We start from the raw sequence: 17,874 nt of genomic DNA, 5'->3' as shown, positions 1-17,874 counted from the left end.
AATTCTTATTAACATAATTATTATAAATGAATTCTATAATAAGGTCCATTATTTTAAATTCTAATTAAAACGATCTTCGTTCAGTAGTATGCGTATCTTTCATAACACATTACTACGTCATGTTAGTTATATACCGATTTGTCACTGAAGCAAAGATATCGAGAGACGATGTTCAGCACATTAACAGGTTATATCATTTAAGTTGTCTTATACTGTACTCACTAAAATATTATTTATGTCAAAACTGTTTCTGATACAAAAATTTTCACTGTTGCAAAGGATTTGATCATTTTTTACGAAAGCTTTGATGAGTTCTATACATTTAAAAGGGCCTTTCCTCCATCTGAATTCGCCCCTAACGCAAATCAAATTTTATTGGAATTTATCTTAACGATAAAACATGCGAAAGCCTTTTCAAGTGATAATATATACCTGTGTCTCTATTATAGTACAGTTATAGTTTCTCACAGATTCACTTTCCACAACTCAAGCCAAACTCTACATCAGGAAGACGATTTCGCCGTATTATCGAGCGCGATGCGAGATGTCACGCGTGCTGCGAAGGCAGTCCGCAGTCCATCACCGCACTTTATCGTGATTGAGATATAAAATTTTATGGTGTTTATATATTTCCTACGGGCGGTAACGGTGTGCTGGTAAAGACCCTCGGAGAGAAGATAAAGTGTATTTTTATCAGGTAATGATAGAGGAGCCGATAATATCGCTAATAAAATAGGCGCGTTCCGCGTTAGTCAGAGCCGTGTGAAGTCGCTAGTTACTCGCTTGTTATGGTAGAGTATAGCGTAGCCCTTCTCGGGTCATCTGTTTTAGATGGTCAACTTTGAACTCGTCTCCGGGTATAGATTTCATTCAAAATTATGAATAGGTCAGATAAGTAGCTTCAGAAGTAGAGGCCACTTTTTGACTGTAAGTAAAATATGATAAAAAAACAGCCATATTGTTTAAGGAAGGATATAATTATTAAAAGCAATTCGACCTTATCAAGACGTATTAAGGTTTAAAGAAATACGTTGATTGTTAAACTCTTCTAAAACTGAAAAATTAGTTTGATTTTAGTCATATAATCCAATTAAGGTTTTGCGAGTTTATAATGAGACCGAAATCTTGTAAGATATTTTGTAGATAAGGATCAAGGCAGGAAGATGATGGAATATCAAATGATGAACAGATTGGTAGATGATCTCTGATTAATTCAAAGTGTGATTACCCAAGGTCCACGTGGCAGACAGATTGATCCACCAATTACGTCAATTGACAGCGGCGATTCACGAGTTTGGTGGTCCGGCGCGGCGCGGCGCGAGATTCTTCCAAGTTCCAAGACAGTACCAGAGTCACTCTCGGATTGTTGGAGACGTTGAGATGGCGGGCACGTCTCTGGCGGAGGCTCTAGAGGAAGTACGTGCCGACGACCTGCCCTTTGTCCACTCCATTGGTCGTCTTCTTGGTCTTCACCGGACGGATCGACTCGGAGATGTGACTGTTACGGTCATTGTAACAATCATGCTGTCCAAAATTCTTCGGCAAGATGAAATCGGGCACTGACTAATCTACCCAAAAATAGAGTAGATTTGTGAACATTAATGTGAAGATGAAATTACTATCAACATAACTTTAGAGATGATTTAGAGAGATCTAGAAAGAATTCCGTCACTCACTGACAGGAAAGAATTCAATTGTGTAAGGTTTATGAAAACCTTAAATCAAAGTATATGAAAATGAAAATATAAACATAAATCCATTCAAAACGGATTTAATAGCTTTATTATAATATGTCATTCATAAAACTTAACAACTATTGTAAGCCTGTTAAAACTTTCCCATAACGTTTTAATATTTCTATACAACATGGGAATTTGAAAGTATCTAATTAAATAATGTTAACGACTTTACATCTTTTAATAATAGTACTAGAATACGTCTGGATGCTGTATGCCCAAAAGAGGTAAATAGGAGGATGGATTATACATGATATAATATCTTTACCGCTGAAAAATCAATCAAATAAGCAATTTAGTAATGGATCGCTCATGTTGTAAATGTTCAATGACTATTAATTTTTCTGGGAGCTGTTAACTTCTTTGTGTGAAGTGTATGATTTTTTTACAGAATGACAATCTTTTAGCACACGTAATTAATAGTTTGTCTTTAAAACATATTTGTACTACGTAAAAATAAGACCTTCGCCGTATACGTGCCAGGTCATGGCAGCTGATACGTGTCATCTATACTATTATATAAAAACCTAATGTTGTAACTCAATCACGTAAAAACTGCTGGACCGATTGTACTGACATTTTAAGTGGACGTTCTAGTTAACCTATTCCCATTTCGAATATCTTCTTGGGCTACGCCTCTAAAGTTGGGTCGCTTGTCTCTAAAGTTACGAAATATTATATAGAAGCGCTTTAAATATTGTTATATGGCACCACAACTGTATGTTTAATTCATTTAACCACTATTTTAAATATATTGCCGTTTATAGTCCTGAAAGCATAGAGTAAGTTCATAGTAACATTCAACCATTCTGCAACCGCTGTTGACCACAGAGTGAGAATCAGATAAGAAAACTAAAAGTTTTAGTAAACATACACTTTAAACTGTACGTTTTAGCAAATATTAGGTATGCAGTGCTTGGTCAGTAGTGTAATGCAGATATAAAAATGTAAAAAAAACGGTTATAAACCCCAAACCTGCTTTATATATCTTCTTGTTCAGGGCAACAAAGCAAACTAGTGCCACTAGAAATGTTTGGGTCTAGTAAATTTCAATGGGCGATAATATATGCTTTATTACCAATGTAGATTCTCACATATATATTTTATTGGTCTTGGTAACAAGGCAATCTCAGCATTGGCGTCGGAAATGTAATTTACTCAAACCAGAAGTTAGGTACCATAATGAGTTAATTAGTTACATATCAGGGATTTAATTTGTTATCGTTTGGTGGTCACTAATATACGTTCCTGTACCAAGAGACAGTGTGATAACCATGCAGAATCTTTCAGGTGGAGATTACGAGAGAAATTAATAAACTTGTGCAGTAAAAGGAATCGGACCGGTTTTAATATTATAAGAAGAAAGTCCGAGCAGTCCTAATTAACCAGTTTTCATTCAATTCGCCTCGAACCAATTTTGGATTTCAATTTAAACAAATTAATTTTTATTACTGTTTTCATCTTTTATTTCAGTGATTTGCTCTGAATATGACTTATTATTAATTATAATACTAAACTAGTAAATATGTACGACACTATACACATCCTAAATACTGAACCGATTACATTAGAATTAATTGACTTATTTTGAATTATAGTATTTTCGTTAATATTAATTTATATTGTAAGCTCTATAAATGCATTATTTCCTGAGCTTCGTAACAACATCTTTGTTCATTAATGGGTGAGCCAATCAATGCTCACTCAATGCAATTAATTAGTCAATAGAACTTAACGACCCGTATACACACGATTGTGTTTAAGATACGCTTACACACAAAACACACACCATGACGTTAACACCATGTCTGTTTGTCTGTAAAGTCCAAGTTCTCCTGATAAAACTTGTAGTAGCGTAATCAGTTGTCGGGGAAGTCCTCCACCCAACCATTCATAGTTCAAGGAAGTAGACCGGACATGATGAGTTAGAATTAAGTTCAACGCCATGACCCGAGACACATTTACAGTTCTGTATCAAGAACAAGCAGTTATTCTTTTAATGTTTTAAAAGAATTTAAGATAACAAAAATGGTTTTGCTTGAATATTTATCAATGTGTTTATATTATACAAAGAACATTGGGTTAAACTCGTTTGTTTACCATGGCTGTTGAAGAATGTTAATTTAACTGTTAATATAAATATTAATACTTTTCAAATAACACGAGCTTTTAAAGTGAAATTTTGGCTAAATTACGTTCTTCCTATTCCACAAGTAAATTTTAAAACGGCTGGTGTATTTTACCTGTTTATATAATGAAATTGAGAACATTTAAATGATCTATTTCTAATGGTTAAGTTGGTAATTTTGGCAGTTTATTCCTGTATCCAACACAAACTTTACAAAGTTCACTATTCAAATTAGAATTATGTTAATCCGTAAGTCACAAATAGTTCTCACATATAGTGTTTGTAACACAACATTTACATATACGACTTCTGAACAAACTACATAGTTGTATCAATCGTTTGAAATATTTTATTTGAAAGTAAAATATAATTTTATTTTTACAACACGTTATTATTAGGCTGTAAACTATTTGAACATGCTGGTTCGAAGTTTGAATGAAATTGTCTTTTTTACCATGTATTTTGTAATAATTTTTTACACTAAGAAGGTAATTAAAAGTTAAGTCTTCCCATGATTCTCAATCTTAATAATAAAGCAATATATCGACATTTAACTCGTGTTAAAGTTATAATAATACTTTAATAAAATAGAGTGTGAGATTGATTATGTATTTTTAAACTTGTTATAATAATTTTAGTTAACAACTTTTGTTACATATGTTTTAAGAAAGTTTTAAAAAGCCTGAGCTGTGGCACTAATAATTCAAGGTGAAAATAGTAACTTTAAAAATATTTTTTTATAAAATATTGTGTTTCAATTTTTACAAAGTATATCGTACGATCTATGACTTATGTTTCGCCTAAAACTGTTTGAAAATTGTCTATTTTATTTCACATTTAGGTAAATAATTTTTTTTTAGCTGTAAATAGTGGATAGAAATTAACATGCCAGCCCTGTTAAACCTGAAAGCAAATTCTGTAACATTTAAAATAACATTTCCTTAAGAAGTAAGTTTTTGTTAAATTCGCATATGATGGGCTATAAACCATGTACATTAAATATAATTCATTAGTGCGTTGTCTGAGAGAATTTTTTATGCTGAATAAAAATATTTCTTTGTATTGTAACCAGCTCATTTTATTTGGTTTAAATTTTAAAACAATAAATTATACGAAATGAATGAAAAGTAGTATTCGCTAACTTGTTCAAGTTATAACTTGGTTTAATGTTAATAAAGGGGAAGTAGTACCTACCCCCTAGTTGTAGCTTATATTTGTTCGGACGAGCTAGATATTACTGGACTTTAAAGTGAATATAGAGTAGTCGCTAGGTCTTCGGTCTGGTTGTACCGTTTAACTGTTAAGCCTTTAGTTGAGGACACTTACGTTTCTGCCAGATTGGAGTCTATTTATGCACGTAAGAGATGGAAATTTCAAGCGTATTTGAAATATATATCGTGTCAATAAAACTAATCTACTCTTACGAGTTAATGATAATTAAAATGTTATGTTATGCGCCCGACAGTATGCAATGTAATTGAAAATCGAAACGAGGAGGCTTTTCGAGGTCAAGAAAAGTACGTTAGGTCTTTCATCTTTACATGCGGAAGACCCAGGCTTAAAACTCCTGTATATAATAAAATATATAACTTTTTTAGTACATCCAAGGTATATATATATCAAGGAAATATTTTAATATAGGCAGAATTAAATGCTTTTCATGGATTCATGAAAACTGTCTTTAGAAACGTAACGTATTATTTTTTTCTAAATATTAGTATACTATAAGCAGTTTTTAAATTTGAAAACCGAATGAAATAATTTAGATTTCTTTTAGTGTATTTGTATTTAGAACCAAATACTGTAAATATGAATGATTTACAGTACCTGTACTGTTCTCTGTATGTTTTTTTAGAATTAAAATTAAAAAATTAAATATTTCCCAAAAATTAAAAACTTAAAAAACAAAATAGAATGACACTTTAGTCCGCCGGAGAAAAAAACATTAATGATGTTATGTTTAGCGTTATGGAAAAATTGTGTTTTTTTTATACGTATAACTCTTTAAAAACGAGATAATTTACCTAATTTCAATAGCGACTGCAATTTTGAGACAATGCATAACTCAGAGTAATCTTTTTGAGATAATAATTTATGGTACCTATTTTTATAGTATGATGAAGATTAAAATGCAACTATTTAAGCTTGAAGAAACTTTTCTCAAGACTTCCACTTCCACGTAGATTATAGTTTAGTAGTAGTAACTACCCAGTAGATTCTATTTTTTCTGGACTAGACAAGTTATACTACTTAGAATTGCTTATTCTTTATTCAGTCCATTCTTGATTATTACTTCACCCAATAGTTAGAACTTCATTCAAAATCTCACCAAAATGTGTTGATTTATTTGTAAAATTTCTTTAACCACAGTTTAAACTCCATTGTTTAGAATTTTTATGAATTGAGGTTCCTGGAATTTTCTCAAGTCAATTGTCACGTATTTTGCTTGTACTCGCTGCACCTAGGAATTATTTATTTGCATCTTAAAGATTTATATATGAGTTCATCGAACTGCTTCACACTGAACTGCATATTCATGTCTATAGGAAAGGAGTATATATACCCAATTTGGATAAAATTCCTTAATTAGTATATATGAACGGATTAATTAATAGATGTGCACATTTGAGCCAATCAGTTGTGCATGAATTACATCATTAAAAAGTCCGTTGAACTTCCATGTAAACCTGTTTAAAATGCAAGTAATTTCTAGGTGCGGTCAGATTACAAACTCAGTTCGTGACTTTTGGTTTAGATAGGGTTTAATTTGCTAGCTAGGAATGTTTTCTTGTTAACCCACACACTCGCATTGCAATTTAGGTGCTGTTTGATATTCTCCGCTAGTCTTGTAAAGTGGGTGGTGTTTTAATGTTGTAATAAGTTTTTAGTGTGTTGGAGTGGGTAACATAAAAATGGAAAACGACTACATTTTGTTCACCGCCATAGCACCAGCCATTTTCTTTCTTACTAATATAATTTTTCTAAAATAATGGTTTCAAATATGTTGCCTGGATTCTGTATTAACTGTGAATTAAATGATATCCATTACATCTGTAACTGGGGCTTGTTTACATGTTTACTTTTAAGGCTGTGTCGAGATAGGATTAAAAACTAAGAAATCTAAGAAGTGATGGAAGGAGTAGAAATTTTAACCTAATCTTGGTGATCTTCAAACGTATTTAAGCATTGCATGAGGCAATAATAAAACACAGAATATTATTGAAGTAAGAATAAGACTTAGGTTTAGAACCTTTAGTCATGAAGAAGGTTCTCAACCGCGATGATTTCCTCAAACAAGTGAGATTATTTTCTTGGGTCCTAACACAGTGGTAATTTCTTTTATATTCCAATAGAGAGATGTTAGGATTCGATAGTCTTAAATCTTGACGTTCGCCGTCCGTGTGTGCCACAACTCGTAATAAAAGAGTCCTAGACACTCGACGTGTAGGTTACTTGTGGTCCAGTGAAACAGCTATTGATTTTGGGGTTATAATGGCAAAGGGCAGTCTGTTCGTTGGTCTGTTATATAACTCTTTCGTTCCTTTATATCAGGTCCTTTTATCAAGCTGAGCCAATGCTTAGGAATTTTCCTTGTTCTAATCAGCCATCAGCAGTTTAAAGATATTGGGGCAAGTTCAGTGACGTTTTCTCGATGAACAATGGACAAATATGTGCCACAGATTTATTTTTGTTAGCAAGAAGTTAATGGTAAACTGAAAAAGATCAAGGCCTAAATCCCGAAAATAGCACGTAATTTGTTTATTGTGAAGGGAGAAAAATTCAAATGAAATAAACTTAACCGATCAGCTGATGTACTCGTGTATTATTCATGGGCGAGTACCTGTCTATACTCATGGTGATAGTTCCTTCACGGTGTGTGGGTCGGTAGCGGAGGTAATAAATCTATTTTAGCAGCTGAACCGGAAGCTCAGATGTTCGTCCCAAGGTCAAACAAGTTCGTGAGCTTTTCGCTACGGACGGAGGCTGTGCAAGTCGCCGACAAATCCTGGAATAGCACCTCTCGATGCTGAGGTTGCAGGTTGTCCGTAACGTTTAGAGGTTCTACCCATACAGGGTGATCTGTCTGTTTACAGATTTCATCTTCATACTTTGTCTTCACTTCAGCTTCACACCCAATCATAAATTCTTCTCCGATACTCGATGAAAAACCATGCATAAGTAATGTTACGTTAAGAGTAAAGATAATGTAAGCGAGAAACCGAAATGAGCGAATTGGAAGAACATGCTTATTTATGTAAGGCAAAACCAGTATGATAAAGCACAGAGCTTAATAGAACTTTTTGTATCACATACATATCTTCTCGTTTCAGAGACTTCTGCAAAATGTTGGATATAGAAGGAAGGAGAATCTGTAAGAACCAATTCACTTCACTTCACATTTTAAGCCAGAAAGTACAAAATTGTCGATTTTTTAGTCTCAAGTCCTACACTTATTCATGTATTATCACACTAGTATAAATAAGTTTAATAAACTTTCTTCGTATGTTACATTTATACACAATACAGAGTACTGTTCTATTTTAATTGGCCTCTTTTCTTCATAACGTTCTCCATAAGTTCTTAATCTTTGATCATCTAAAGGTTAATTTTAAAATTGAATATTAGGTAAGCGATTTGAGATAACTGAATTACGTGCTTAATAATGAAAGATGCCACACATAATTTTGGACAAAATCACTCCTTTTTTTACTTACTCTTTGTTTATAGTGATAATTCAACTTAGAACACTAAATATTAAACTGTTTTCACTGTACTGGCAGGCTACTGAATCTGATTTCCAACCACAAAATTACCATGCAAAGGTGAGCTGATCCTGAGCATAAAACCCGTGTCACCCAAAGGGTCATGACAAGAGACAGGTGACTGATGAAGACTGATTCCTGACTGTACACTCGAGTCTGTATCAATGTTCTAAATCCAACCTCCAAGTGCATATAACTAGATTTCAGGATCATGCCACTCACTCAAGTATTTTTATCTGACATTATCAGCTTTTACAACGAACAAGGACATGCTCGGCGAATAAATCCACTTGTACAGAGATATAGTGGAAAATAACCAGTGTTGACGCCTTAGGAACCATCATGTCCTAATTCTTACTCGTTTACTCGTTGAGAGTGTGCGTTTTGGTTTTTATTAAGTTATTTCCATTAATTTACGAGTTACATTCCTTTAAAATATATTTTTTAAGATGGGCAAAGTAAAATCTAATACCTTTAAACGATCAATTCTTGTATATATCTTTTAGCTACTGGAAATAACGAACAACGAGAGCGACGTCCGGAAAATATGCGGCGGCACAATGTGTAGCTACCGAAAATGATGAGCAACGAGAATACCGATTAGAAGAACAAATACCTCGAGACGGAAGACGTCGTAGGGAATAGAACTTAATCATTATTTACCGACATATAAACTTTCCGTTACTGCAGCTGTGCAATATCATGCCTTAGACCATTTGAAATTTTATGTATCCATTGCGGTGCATTACATTTCCCCGAGGAACGAGTTTCTAATTGCATAAGTAGAAATTCTTTGGTGAACAATAGTCGCATGGACTAATTTTAATGGAGCAACCACAATTTTTAATTGAATTAGTACGTCTATTTTTTACCGTCACCCGTATTCGGAAGAATTTCATAAACATATAAGAATCATAAACGCATCTTTTGCTCTAGCTTCCTTTAATGCAGAAGATGACAAAACAATAAATAGCCCTGGATGGCATTTATAGTTTTATCGTTTACGGACACGTATACCCAAAATACGATTTACCAGAAAACATACCGAACGAAGCTCGGTTTCCTGATATTATACTATGCTCTGTTCACAAGATATTGTAATTTTTAAATCAGAGATTTGGGCAATTTAGTAACATGTACTATACATGCCTAGCCTACTGTTTCTCGCAGAAAATTAAAAACAAAACAAAGTTTGTCTTCAACTCATGTATTGTCTTTAAGGGTTACTAAATAGTTATCACCAACGCTCAGCACCTTCTCGAAAACTTTTTATTTAAGTGGCAAATTTACTAAATAGAATCAAGTGGAAATAAACTGAATATGAGAGATGTTGTTACATTTTCTTAGAGAATAGAAACACAAGATTTCCTACTTGATTTTCTATGAATTGCCAGTCTGAGATAAAGTATTTTGGAGTTTATATAACACATTTCGTAATTACGAATCATTTCAGATGAAGAAGTAGTCTAAATTGTTTATAAGCAAGGTGATGCAGAAATTTAAAATTGTTCAATCAGTTCAAAAAACAAAAAATATTTTCTGTAAGAAAATACTATTCAAAAACATGTACAGTAGTTTTCTTAAAAGTACTCATAAATAATTATAAACCATCGTACTTTCTACACTCGAATTCTAGTTTACCTCCATTCTGTTAAGTAGTAGCCAGATCCTATCCTAGTACTGGAGTAATTAATTTCATGTAGAGTTTTTATCACTAATCCGTAGTGTTAAAGTAAGAACATTGACTACGGTAACGGAACTGTATATAAAATCTCCCGATAGTTGATCACGAAGAATCTGCCCCTGACAGTAAAGGATGGTGTAATTGTAGTTTTGTAGGTCGAAGGCGGACTTGTTTCGGTACTTGTGTGGTCCTGATATCATTATAAGTCGCCTAATTATAATGAAGAGAGGATGGATTTATGTTCGGTGTCCTGCCGCGTCGTAACCCAGATCTATTACGCTATCACTCATCTTAACTGAACTTTATAGTTCCGATCAATGATAACAGGTCGTCATTCATCTCTCGATAAGTCAATTCAGTGAGTGTCTTGTAGAATCTGTTTCAGCTATCAGGCAAAACTTCTATTACCACTATTCCATCAATAGTTCAAACATTTTGTAAATCACGCTTTTCGAAAAATTTTCCTCGGGATCCTTGATTCAGTTTTAAACTTCACTATACATTTTGACTATCTGAACTAATTCAGACATAATAGAAATTGCAATAAAAGAAAATGAAGTACTTCCATGCATTTTGACATTTGTGTTAATTGTAAATATTTTTTAATTAAATTTATTGTTTTACTTTGCCAGCAATATAAACAGAAACGAAGGTAAGTGAGGATAAAATAAGGAAAAAGGAATGAGAATGGGCTGATACAAAAAAAGTTGCTAGCCTCCGAGCCGAAAGCTGTTACCATGAGCACACAACGTATAGTTTTCGTGGGATCGATAAAGGAATTTCCCGTAAGAAAAAAATCGTTTTTCAGCCGCTCTAGATCTGTTATTGTCGCATTGGTAATACATGATTTTAACAAATCATACATAATATTGTCAGGTTTTACTTTGTATCTTGACACGCAGGGCCAGCGAGCACCATTAGGCAAAATAGGCGGCCGCCTACGGCAGCAACTTTAGGGTTAACTTATATACTTTGTAATTAATGTAAGTATATTAATTACATTGTACTCCCACCTACACACACGTGTTACGTAAATACAATAAGATCGAAAACCCCGTTGTATCGGCAAGTAAGGTATCCGTCCTTTATAAACATACCAAGGAATTATGTGTTTGTTGCAGCGTTTCTGCGTGTATGACGGTGGGGGGGGGGGGGGGACTGATCGAGGCAATGGTCGGAGCGGCAAATGGCTATTTTTTGCCTAGGGCGCCACATTGACATGCTTAAAACAAAGCGCCAGAAACGTTAATAATGTTCTAAAAGAGCATTGAGAATAAATATTTAAAGTAAATTTGAAATCTTGACTAACACTTGTTATGTTCTAAATCTTATCTTTCAATAAGAAGTTGTTATACATCTAAGAAAACCTAGGGACCGCATTTAATTCTGCATATTATGTAGTCAATACACTAGGTACCCTGTTTATCTTCTCACTTAATAGTTATAACGATAAATATTTATGAAGTTTGCCACATTGTATTAATTTAGTTTCTATCAGCCAAAGAGTATAAAAACAGTTTACTAATCAGATAGCGATTCAGAATCAAGCCGAAGGCTGCGTTTAACGCCGGTAATATCCAGAGGAACAGCTGGTGATGGAACCGTTACATAGAGCGAGTATTATCTCGATGTTCACTAATCGATACTAATATCGGTCGTGTACTGTTCCTTCGCGTGTTCATAGACCGGTATTTTACTGCTGCAACAGTCGTAAGTTAGGTGTAAGAGAACATCTGGGGTCGGATCTGTGATTTTTACACTACTATGGATGTGACATAGCCCGTAATATCTAAATCTCTTCCAGTAATATTTGTGCGAGTCTCCTGACTGGAAGCCACGTGATCATGTTGAGATACAAACTTCAACGTATGATAATTTAATAGTGTTTATCCGTATGTATTACCATTTAGAAAGAAGTAATTAAAAAGTTAAGCATTTGGTAAATCTATAGTATTTTGTCTTTAATTTTAATTTTTATAATATTTGTTATCTAAAGTTGTGTAAATTGTAGAATATTAGTCTACAATGTCAATTCATTCTTTGTAAACCCCTGGGTTTTTAAATTTATCGCACACCTAAATATTTTAACTACATTTTAATGCATTTGAGTGTCTCAAAAAAATTTTACCCTTCCACAGCCAGAATACTGTGTTTTACTGATGGTGTAAATGTAGGTTAAGGGAACATCTGAGGGAGAATCTGCTAATAAAAGTTTTTCTAATATTGCCAAAAGTGCCCTCCACGAGGAGACCGGAACTCTGGTCAATTACCCGACAAGTAAAGACAATTAAAACATGTGGCCGGTGAGGTTAGTTTAGCATAGTGGGGTGATCACCCGCTGGCCGCCGCCGCGCTGCGGTGTGGTGGGGATCGGACGTCCGCGCTGCCGCTGGTTATTCCACCGTCCGCCGTTCTCCGCGTTGGTCGCGCGCACGTCCCGTTCGTCTCGCAATGTTTTGCCTCAAGTTTTGTTTATTCGATTGGAACTTCTTCCACGTTCGGTTGAACAGTTTTGTGGTGTAGCGTTGTCTGTTTCAGTGCGCGGACATCATCACGTATTCAGAACCTTTGTGGACTTCGTGTATTTTAGTGTTGCACTAGTGTTGTCGCCGGCTCCTGCCCTGTGAGATTTTGGATTACCCATCAGCAGGTAAATATTTAAGAATTGTTGGCGCTTGTGGTGAGTGTGTGTTGTCGGCCGAGGCCGGCCCTGGCCTTGACTGTGGTTCATCTACCTCACGCAGACGCGTGTGTCGGTACCTGTCCCCGCACTTGCTTCTCGCCGCGACTCTTAGGACCACTTTACACCAACTAAAACCAAAACTGCACAATTTTATCACACTAATTTAAATTTTACACTCGTGTAGTAGGGTTTAAATGTCTGTATCGCCTCATTTTCATGCAAATGAAATAATGCAAAAACTGTTTCTTAAAATCGTATTTGCTACGATTTGGTCATAAATTTCAAGTCAGATTGCTTTCCAACTTATCATCCACATAGTCGAAAAATAACTATTTAGCTAAAAAAAAAATACAGCTTGCAGTTAAAATTTGCACAACTTGACTCGCTAAAAAAAACTTCCAATGAATTACGATTGAAATATGACATGTAATATAACACAACATATAATATATTAAAGGTAATTGTAAAACTAACTGGTATAATCATTTCATTGTTTTATTCTAAAATATTGTATTAAGCCTGTCCAAATATTAATTTATTCACAAGAAGAATTAAGTTTGATCTATCTAATTCTTGTGCACGTGAATAATGGTATTTTATTTTCAATGATTAATGCACGAATTGATGTTTCTAATCTCAAATAATAATACTCATTAATAAATATTTGAGTTATACACTTTTGGAATTAGTCGTGAAATAAACAGGATTTTAAAATAAGTAAATTGATTAGATGTGTATATGGCCTTCTGTTCAACTTTTACTTAAGAGTATATTGAAAAAACTTGTTAGAAAGGAATAATGGAACCTATTTTTAATCATTTTCAGACAGTTATTCTGTATCTTCATGTTTAATTTAGAGTGCTGACTGCTTTACACTACAATAGAGTTTTATACATACCATAAAAACTCGAAGGATTAAAAAGTTGATAATCGTTTGAAATTTATTTGTTTAAGAAGTCCTATTTGTGTGACAGAAATACTAATAATACAACATCGTGTACAATACAATAGCAGTAAATGATAAAAAAACTTTAAATCTGTATTCATTGCGTAAATTAGTCATTTTTGAAATCCAAAAAATATTTTGGTAGTTAGACTTTCTCACTTCGCCTTAAAATACAAAATTTCATTGGAGTTCAATGTCATGTAGATGAGTTTTGGTTGTTCAAAATTTGTAAAAGCTTGTTTCTCACAAGTTAGTTTAAACTGTTTATGCTTATTCGTTTTACATATAATTATTTTTACATTTCATCGTGTCTTGAAACCCCCACCTTAAAAGTGTGGAATATATAATGGAAAATAATTCTGGCAGATAGACAAACGTACAATACACATATCATGGTTTAAAAAATACATAGTATCAACAGGGCGTAATATTCTTGTTAAATGATATTTCGGTTTTAGAATCAATGAGGGCTTTAGATTCATAGTCGATATTTTTGTAAGTCGTGGAACGATAAGTTTCTTTTTAGGTAGCCACTAAGTTTTTGATTCTCGTGATCGTTCGTATGCTAAATTAAAAATATAATATAATGACGTTTGAACGACTTCTTAAGGCATACAAGTTTGACTAAATTCACCAGTAAAGTCGTTAATTGTTTTTGAAATTGTAAAAAAAAACGGTTTTGTAAAAACTAATTGAAATTATCAATACGTTCTGTAGTTGTATGTAATATATTAATACCATTCGTCTTCCTAAGTTTATACTTATTCGAATTCTGTTTATTGTAAACCACAAGTATCATTGCTATGTTTTATAATAGCAAAGGTGCCACCCCTTTAACATGTTCACGTAATAAATTAACACGTATACTGTTTGATTTCAGTCGTTATTTTTATTTAGCAATTTTAATTAAAATTACTTTGACCGCAATTAGTTTAGTTACGAAAAATTTTAGTTTCAGTCACAAAATTACTACAGTTAAAACTATTTATATTGTTTTTTGTACTTACAAAGCGTAACATCAAATTGTAAATGCACTTTGAATTCAAAATATTTTTCTTTGGTACATCATTTGCTTTAGAATTGTACAGTTAATAAATAACCTATTCAACTGAAGGTTGGAAAGAGGTAGTTTCTGAACAAGTATTAAGGATTACAGTAATCAGGAAATTACAGTAAACCGCTACGTCGAGTACAGAAAAGAAACAGATTTTGATGGATCTTTCTTTAGCCGCATTGAGGTGTTTCGACAGCCGCCGCGACCATTAGGCTGATGGTTTTATTTGCTAATAGTGCTGTCAGTACAGCCTACTTCTGCGGAGAACGCTCGCCAGGCGACCTAGATATGTGTTTGAACATTGATAGCGGTCTCAGTGTTTGACGGAAGCGTTACTACACAGATCCGTCAAGGTTCCAGACGAGGGAGTGTCAATACTTGGCCTCAATTGTCTAATAATGACGCTGAAGAGTACTAATACTCTGTATCCGGTGAGTGATTTTGGGGCGCCTTTGAGACAGTTGATACAATTTTGGACGTTTTAAAAGATTTAATTATGGAATGAAGCGCTGGAATTGAAGTGTTATGATGAAGAGTGTATTATAAATTCATAAATAATGGAGAATGAAAAATGTTGAAAAATAGTCATGTTAAGTTAAATAACTTCATCGCTGAAGGAGACAATAAGTAGAAAACTTGCAATAGTTATGGATGGAGCTACAGTACGGAATAAATTAGAAATTGTATGTAACTTGCAATATTTAACGAAGAACAATACCGTCGCGGTTTTTGGTTGTGGCAGCAATTCAGAAAACTACTTGGGGCAGATCAATACACAAGGCCAAGGAAAGTACAAGATTTACGGAAGAGTACAGTTGCGTGGTGCATGCTTACTGTCGAAGGCCACCACGAGATGGATTATGCAGGCAACGACCTTGATCATGATAGATCGTTGTGTGATGCAAACTGCGACGGAGTCTCAATTGTCGCCAAGTGGTGACACGCGGACGGCTGGTGATACCAGCAGAGTTCGATGAGGTCATCAGAACGATGACTCAAGTGTGGTCGATGGATCGTTGTCCAACACGGTGGTCTATAGCAACCATACTACAAATCGCGTATTGCTTACTTCGCAAAGTTCAGGACTTCTGCGAGGCAAATTGTAGCTCTTATACCTGTGTTGTTATTATGAACTGAAATTTAAAAATTTCTCATTCAAGAATGCTTCATCACTGTAGCAATGTTCATCGCGTAGTCCCGTTTTTCATTCATTATAGCTTTTCAATGTATTTCACAACGATAATGTAGATACCATCACCTTCCAGTTTAATTGTAGAAATTAGATGATGTTAGACCGAGATATGCTAAACACAAAGTTCTTCGTTTAACCAAAGAAAGAGAGATTTGCATGATACGATGCCTACGGTGCTCTATTGCATGTCGCGAGCAACGTAGAGCATGTGCAGAAACGTTCTACTGCAGGCTTTCGCTGAGAAGACTCTTCCATGAATTTTCTTAACCGGTCAGTAAAGACCTCCAGGTGACAGCTTGGCATTCTTTTTAAATCACAAGTGGGTTACTTTTCCTTAGACCTCCTTTCATTTACTTCTTCGCTACCGTCTCTCCGTCAATCCTATTTATACTAATTGGAGAAAGTATTTATTTACTCAAGTACACTCTTTACTTCGAGGATTTGTATAATGCACCTTTCGACCTGCCGACAACTTACGATTGCTTAATTTAATTACAGAAAGACCACCTAGTTCGACCACACGCCTTAATTAGTGACCTTGAGTAAATGGGGATGCCTTCGACTGTACAATCAGATCGTCTTCCGAGTCTGGAATCGTATCTCTGACCGGATCTGGGCGTCAGACGCTAAGTTCCAAATGAGACATTTACACTTTTCCGCACCGAAATGGTGATAAGGTACTACACCTTCAATGGCCTCTCGATAATTCAGTAATATTTTGATGATAGTTAACTTTGTAGAGACTCATTCATTATTATTCAGGGTAGCGTATTCAGGAACGGAAATAAAACTTTGTTCTTCTATAAAAGGAAGGTTGTGTAGGCTGGATTGAGATGATTTACGCCATCACGTCACTCCAGTGGTTCTACAAGATGTCTACGATTATCCACATCCATAGACCTAGATATCTTTATTTTTTAGGTCATATTCTTCCAAGAACTCGTGTCATATTCATTCAAATCTAATCTTAGGAACAGTTAGGCGTTATTTATGGAGGCGTGTAGGTGATGTACTGTATTGGTGTTACCTAACCTAACATAACCTATATGAGAGGTGGTTTGTGTGACCGAAATGTGGACGTAGGATCAGGTTCGGACAGATCAGGTGGGCTGCCAATGAGTGACTCACTCCCCGGCAATGCCACTTGCCCTTCCACTTCCATCTCTGTACTCGACCACTTGGTCTCTTGGAGTTGCCTTGTACGGTTCATTCATCTCGTGTTGTGAAACTGACTGTTGGCTTTCCACTGGATCCGTACAATCCAATTGTCAATATTGGTTTTCAAAAGATTAGAATCACGAATCCATAGAAAAGGTTTGTAAAAATGTGCCTATCAAATTAGTTTATGAAGTTAGAGAGTTTATGTGACAGATGATTCTTGGAAATGTAACGCTAAATATTCCAAAATACACACCATCATAACATAGATCTATACACATTCAAAAGTTGCTTAGTTTATTTTTTCTATCAGCTAATTCCTAAAAGAATATTCAAGTATCATGCTAGCGTGACTTGCATGTCAAGAAGTAAAAGTTTTGATACTGGAATCCATTAACCTTCAGTAACTACTCATACTGCTCTGAGGAAAAATGAACGGATGTTAATTACGCACCGGAAGAAGGGTAATCTCTAGGTTATCGTGACTGGATTCCTCAGACCAATTAGTCGTTTCAGTACTATTATCTTTT

At 34.5% G+C, this 17,874-nt stretch overlaps 1 protein-coding gene across 4 annotated transcripts in view; it reads left to right on the top strand.

Moving 5' to 3' along the window:
* The window catches only part of LOC124363144 (puratrophin-1-like), a 520,999-nt gene that overhangs the window by 268,454 nt on the left and 234,671 nt on the right, over window positions 1-17,874 (top strand). Inside the window, exon 1 of one of the 4 annotated variants that reach the window (XM_046818309.1) lies at window positions 12,713-12,961. The exons of the other annotated variants lie outside the window; for them this stretch is intronic. The gene's annotated coding sequence lies outside the window, so the exon portion shown is untranslated. Of the gene's footprint in view, window positions 1-12,712; window positions 12,962-17,874 lie in introns of those variants that run through there. 4 annotated transcript variants of the gene reach the window in all.

Source organism: Homalodisca vitripennis, chromosome 1 (genome assembly GCF_021130785.1).
Source record: "Homalodisca vitripennis isolate AUS2020 chromosome 1, UT_GWSS_2.1, whole genome shotgun sequence".
Classification (NCBI taxonomy): Eukaryota; Metazoa; Arthropoda; class Insecta; order Hemiptera; family Cicadellidae; genus Homalodisca; species Homalodisca vitripennis.
This window is presented reverse-complemented; position numbering and strand designations above follow the sequence as displayed.